This window comes from Panulirus ornatus, chromosome 69 (genome assembly GCF_036320965.1).
Source record: "Panulirus ornatus isolate Po-2019 chromosome 69, ASM3632096v1, whole genome shotgun sequence".
NCBI lineage: Eukaryota > Metazoa > Arthropoda > Malacostraca > Decapoda > Palinuridae > Panulirus > Panulirus ornatus.
The window spans coordinates 6,000,665-6,007,034 of NC_092292.1; the positions used below are offsets into that span (position 1 = coordinate 6,000,665).

The window sequence follows — 6,370 nt, forward strand, 5'->3', positions numbered from 1 at the left end:
TATGTGTCGGAGGTGGAGGGAACGAGGAGAAGAGGGAGACCGAATTGGAGGTGGAAAGATGGAGTGAAAAGGATTTTGTGTGATCGGGGCCCGAACATGCAGGAGGGTGAAAGGAGGGCAAGGAATAGAGTGAATTGGAGCGATGTGGTATACAGGGGTTGACGTGCTGTCAGTGGATTGAATCAGGGCATGTGAAGCGTCCGGGGTAAACCATGGAAAGCTGTGTAGGTATGTATATTTGCGTGTGTGGACGTGTGTATGTACATGTGTATGGGGGGGGTTGGGCCATTTCTTTCGTCTGTTTCCTTGCGCTACCTCGCAAACGCGGGAGACAGCGACGAGGTATAAAAAAAAAAAAAAAAAAAATTAAGTGATGAACAGTTACAGTAATACAATAGTTGACATACCACATAGCCTAACGGATAGGAATGTAAGTGTATCACTTGCATAGTAATGCATTTGTTCATGAATTGCTTATGAAGTTAACAACGGTAGGTATAGGACAGTTCTTATATCTGTCTTTACGAGCTCTGATTGGAACAAATCGATTGTTGCTACGACGGCTGTCCGCGGTGTGGGAGCTGTCGTGGAAGAGGAGGTCGCTGTGAAGGAAGTGTGTCAGAAGTTTATTGCCAAACTGTCGTGTGAGCTGCCGGTGTTGATGGGAGAGAGTGGATAGGTTCAGCGAGATGAGGGTCCCTTGGTAGGTGGTGTAAGATGGGCGCAGGATGATTCTACATGCCCTTTTCTGCACTCTGTCTAGCTGGTCCCTCTGTGTAGCTGTTAGTGAGGAGGACCAGGCTGGGGAGGCGTAGGTGAGCTTAGGTAGAATGAAGATGGTGTAAACATTCCTGAGCTCCATTGGTGTGACGCTTAGTCACGTCAGTCGGTATGAGGAAGATATGATGATAGTAATGACATGACTCTTACAGTTTAAACCGTCGTCTGCTGTGATGCCAAGAAGTCTGAAGTCTCTCACTACATGGAAGATGTCGTTGATGTGCTTCATCACACTCTTGGTGTGGTTGACGGTGACGTCTTTGGTCGTAGTCCACACCTGAAGGTAATTGATGATGTGCTGAAGGACACTGAAGTCAGGAGGGCTGTTGACAGTGATGCTAAAGGTGGAGTCGTCTGCGCACTTCCAGTGATGGTTTGTCTCATTTGGGGCGTCATTGATAAGGATGGGAAGCAGAGTGGCCCCATCTTGGTGTCCTGTGGTACATCACATGTTAGGACAGTGGTGCCGATGTGGCTTCCCTAAAGCGAATGGTTTGGCCGAACGATTTGGTGTCGCCAGATGGAAGTCCACCAGCCAAGAGAAGAGAAACCCACGTGGTCCAAGGTTGATGGCTTTCTTTACCAAATCAAAAGTCTTAGCGAAGTCTGTGAAGGTGAGTGCTACTGAGGTCTAGTGTTTCTTCAAGTTGCGATAAACGAAGTCGAGGGAGCTGAAAGGCACTGAGAGTTGGAGGAATACTTCATGTTTCCATACTGCTAATGGTCTACCGAATCAGCGATGTCAGCACAGGTTCAGTCATGCACTAAAATTGAACAAATAGACTGACATTAGAGTCGTAAGCTATAAAGAGACTTTGGGTTGGTGCATTTAGGGCGTGGAGTATCATGTGGTCTTGCAAGCTTTGGGGTATTTAAACTGCTTGAGTGAAACATAAATTATGGCGATCAGTGGTGTAGCTAATTCATAGGAGAATTCCTTGCATAGTTTCAATGGAATATCCATGAGTTTGGTTGAGCGTCTGGTTCTAAGTCGCTGAAAGTATTTAGCTACTTAATGTTCTTCTACTGTGTTCGGGGAAGATGGGTTTGGTATGTAGGCTGGGAGGGAGCTGAAATTGAATTGTGGAAGTCGTTGGTAAAAGAACGGTTGTTGATCTGGTGTGCGGCTTCCTCATTGATAAGTTTGTCTGCACAAGGGAAGGGGGAGAACCCTCACTTGTTATAGCCAGGTAACTCTTGTATTCTTCATACAGCTGACCGATGTTGGCCTGTTTTTAATGCTTCACCAGGTTTGAGTAACAGGTCTTCTCCGCGGCTCGTACTTCGCGTTGTACTTTTGTAGTGTTACTTGAAGTGGTCGTTGTTGCGACAGTTGAACGCTCGATTCGCCTGTTGCATGAGCCACTTAATGCGGTGGGTGATCCAGGAAGCGTCGGCCGGGTGTGGTGTTACGGTCTGCTGGGGAGAGAAGTGTTGGTAAGCCTGGCTGCAGGTTTCATGATACGTCTCCCACATGATGTTAACATCATCTTCACTAGTCACCTCAGTCCACTGATGACGTGTCAAGCACCAACTGAAATTTCGCTTCGCTGGGTCAGTAAGAGGTCGATAAGTTTTGGCGTCTGCCCACTTGTGTTGGGAGATGGTGGCGGCGGGGAACCACAACAATGGTAAATGAGCACTGCGTCCGAGATGGAGAGAGGCTCGGGTGGTGGGTAGTGGTCAGCCATGTCAGGTCAAGGGTGTTTTGACGATGCTTGAGTGAGGAAGGAAGTGAAGTGTTCATAGGTACCTGACAGTGGACATGGCAGCAAGTGGAACCATGGAAGTTGAAGTGAGTCATGAGACAGGAGAGAGGGCGAAGGTTCTGGAATCAAACGTACGGAAGGAGAAGACAATTTTCTGGAAGGGCGAAAATTGGTATGCTGGAAGATATAGTAGTCCCGACGGTGTTATATGAATGGGAAGCATTACCTACAGATGAGAATGGACGAAAGAGGATGAATATATTGAAGACAAAATACTTGAGGACAATATGTGCTGTGAAATGGGTTAATCTTATGGGTAATGATAAGATAAGAAAGAGGCATCAAGATAAGATGAGTATGATTGAGGGAACTGAGTAGGGTATGATGAAATGGTCTGGGCATATTGAGAGAATGAATGAGGAGAGGTTGAAAGAGAGGAGATGTGTGTCAGAAGTGGAGGGCTAAAATAGAATTAGGAGACCAAATTGGAGACGGAAGGATGGAATGAATAAGACTTTGAGTGATCCTAGTCTAAACATAAGGAGAGTGAAAGTTGTGCAGGGATATTCAAACAGTTTTGATGTGACACATTCAAACATAACGCTATAACAATCTTTTTTTTCTTTTTTGCTATTCCTAACATATCCCAGAGAAGACGATGGTTGGATTACTCTATTACGGTTATTATCAACAAAACAATCAATAAGAAAAGAAAAGCTGTACTAATGTTAGACACGTTATAGATTTGCTATATCAAAAACAATCTGTATTTCTGTAAGTCAAGTCCATTCATACTACGTATGTAATGGAAAATGCAACGTAAGTTCTGCACAAAAACTTCAGACAGGAAGGCCATGTGCAAACGCTTCGAACCTCCGCTGATTAACAACAAACTGAGGAAGGCGAGAGAGAGGCAGAATAGTATGTTGGTCACTCGGCACAGCAGCAGTGCAGCCTGAACCTCCACACACACAATACATGATAAGCAAGAGAGGCAACAGAGAAGGAAGAGAACTGTGTGTGGCACGTGCTGGTGAGGTGATCGTGTCGTGCATACTGACTGTGTTATCCAGCCGATGTGTCAGGTGGGCCAAGATTCAGGCCAGGACGTTCAGTACCAGACCCAGCCAACACCAGACGGAGTGTCAGCCTCCAGGTGGCTACCCCTCTGGATCATATCAACCCTCGGTAACCTCAGAAGATGAATATGGAGATTTGTTTCCTTTACTGACGGGCGGCGGAGATAGGAAAGAAAAGTTACTGCGTCGAAATGGATCATGTGCTTAGAATTTTGGAGGGAAGGCGTTATAAAACATTGATATATAACATACTTATATGGGCCAAGTAATTTATGGAAAGAAAGACCATACATAAGTATCAATATCCACCATACACGTGACGTAGCCCTATATACAGAGGAGGTAACTGCACTCTTGGACAATATTACTGGGAGAATATCCTCTCGTTGCTGAGGGCGTCTCCGGCGATATCATCAGACACCAGAAGACATGGGTCAGGTTGGGCTGATCTGGTGCTGGGGCTGAGGCCTCCAGCGAGCTCCGCCAGTTGACAGTGAGTCACGTGTGTTCTGACGTCATCCAGTGTGTTGTAGCGGGTAGTGTACACCGTGTGGCACAGCCTCCCACACGTTACGATCTGAGTTACTGTGTTGAACGATACCAGTATTTGATTCCCAACTCCAGATCGGTGTAACAGATGCGTCTGTCGGATTAAACGAAGAACTAAACAAGCCACTCTCTCTCTCTCTCTCTCTCTCTCTCTCTCTCTCTCTCTCTCTCTCTCTCTCTCTCTCTCTCTCTCTCTCTCTCTCTCTCTCCTTCTGATTCTTAGGAGACAGAAGATTGAGCAACAGAGACGGCAGTCACCTAACTTATAAACAATAATCCTCAGCTGCACACATCAAGGATCAGTTTGCCACACACCTCCATCCGAAAAATGTTTTGTTGAGGTCGAGTCGAGGTCAGGTAGTCGACCACATGGCAGAAGCGAGTTGGGTCAGGCCAGGTCACATTACATGGCACGCGGGTGAGGTCAGAGTCCAATCCCTACAGCATCAGCCGCCGATAACTTGGATGGGCGGCCTGGCCAGACCTCGGTCTAGGAACAGCTGCTCACCAGATCATAGCATCAGTTTCGTAGCGAAATCAAATGAAGAAATTTAGCGGAATTTTTATGAATATGAAATCAGTCCGAAACAAATAAAAACTACGTTACTTGGTTGACAGTGAACAAGTTGATATCATGGCATCAAGAAAAACATTTCTAAACACGAAAAACAACGATCTCATGAACGAGTACAACTTGCTGGACTGTGAACTATTTATAAGGGATATATAAAGGATAGAGGCGGTCAAGGACTTGAAATTGCATTGTACGTAAAATCATTCCTAAACCACATTGAAATTCAGCCTAGATCTGCTGCTGTTGAACACTTATGTGTTCAAATTAGCTAATAAACTACCAAAAAGGCAATCAAATGTTAGGTTTCATAGCCAGGAACATAGATTAAAAGACACCAGGAACAATTCTGACACTTTATAATTCTCTAGCAACACCACACCTTGAATATGCAGTCCAGTTTTAATCAGCAAACTATAAAAAAGACGAGGGAAAATTAGTGCAAGTACACAGACGCACGACAAAATTGATCCCATTCCTTAGAAATCTGGCATACGAAGAGAGGCTAAAACGACTTGACATCTCCTTTAAAAACGTAGACTTCGCGACGACTTAGTCCAAATGTTGAAGGTTCTGACCAGGTTAGATATACAAGAAAATACGGTTACTGGGACAAATGGAATAAAACTCAAAGCTAAATGACGTAGTAAGGACGTGGGAAAAAGCTTCTTTTCCTATAGGAGTATTGAGCACTGGTATAAGTTACCGTCAGACGTAGTGAATACTAACGCTATCAATACCTTCAAATGTTTCATAAATTCAGGTATACTCTGAGAGAAACGCCAGAAATAAACGTATAAACGACAGCGGTAACGGAGACACTAGAAGGCTAATGTGCAGCAGCGGGAGTCGTGATAGCATAAAAGCTAATGAGCGGAATTACATTTTTTTCTTTGTCAAGTTATATCTTTTTTTTTTTATTTTTTCAGGCAACCCAGTCGTGGGCCAATCAGGCCTCCTGTTGTCAGTCTTTCTCATGTAAATTCTCATGTAAACTTTACATGAATGCCTTGTGGACTATATCAGCTGCAGAAAGTGAGTCGGCTAGTTTTATCAACTTTATAGAAAATTTTCTCTACCAAACCGTCACAGAGCCGACTAGGGAAGCTGATATCCTTGATCTAACTCATGTATCCTCGGAGTTCTTAGTAATTGATATCCGTGTTGGCGAAGATCTAGGCACATGTGACCACAACATATGGCTAGGTTCGACGTAGATATCAAAACAGCATTCTTCACCCAACCTTTAAAAGGGAGGATCTTAATTTGATCAGCGACACTTTAAAGAGTCTCATCCTTATTGGTTCATGCCCAGTGTAGTTACGGACATATTTTAAGCGAGAGTCTCTGCATAAACAAGACACATGTGTTCTTACGCACGACAGAAACAATGTAATTAACAACAGGCCTGAGAGGTAATCTACAGATAATACAAAAGCTATAAAGCGCAGAAATAAACTATACAAACTAAAGAAAGCAGGCAGTGACCTTTTCTGGTGACGCAATACAACACCTCAGAGAGAGAGGTAATAAGACTCATTAAGCAAGCCAAGAAAGAGTAGGAAACTAGTAATGCCTGAGATAGCACTATGGCTCCTATGAATACTTTATAGACATATCAATAACAGTAAACATAAAAGAAGAGGGTTAGGACCCATAGTAAACATAGATGAAGAACCCAT

General features: G+C 44.2%; 1 pseudogene; it reads right to left on the reverse strand.

Moving 5' to 3' along the window:
* Positions 1-463: 463 nt before the first annotated feature.
* LOC139747608 (uncharacterized) lies at positions 464-1,206 on the reverse strand (annotated as a pseudogene).
* Between the last annotated feature and the right edge of the window lie 5,164 nt (positions 1,207-6,370).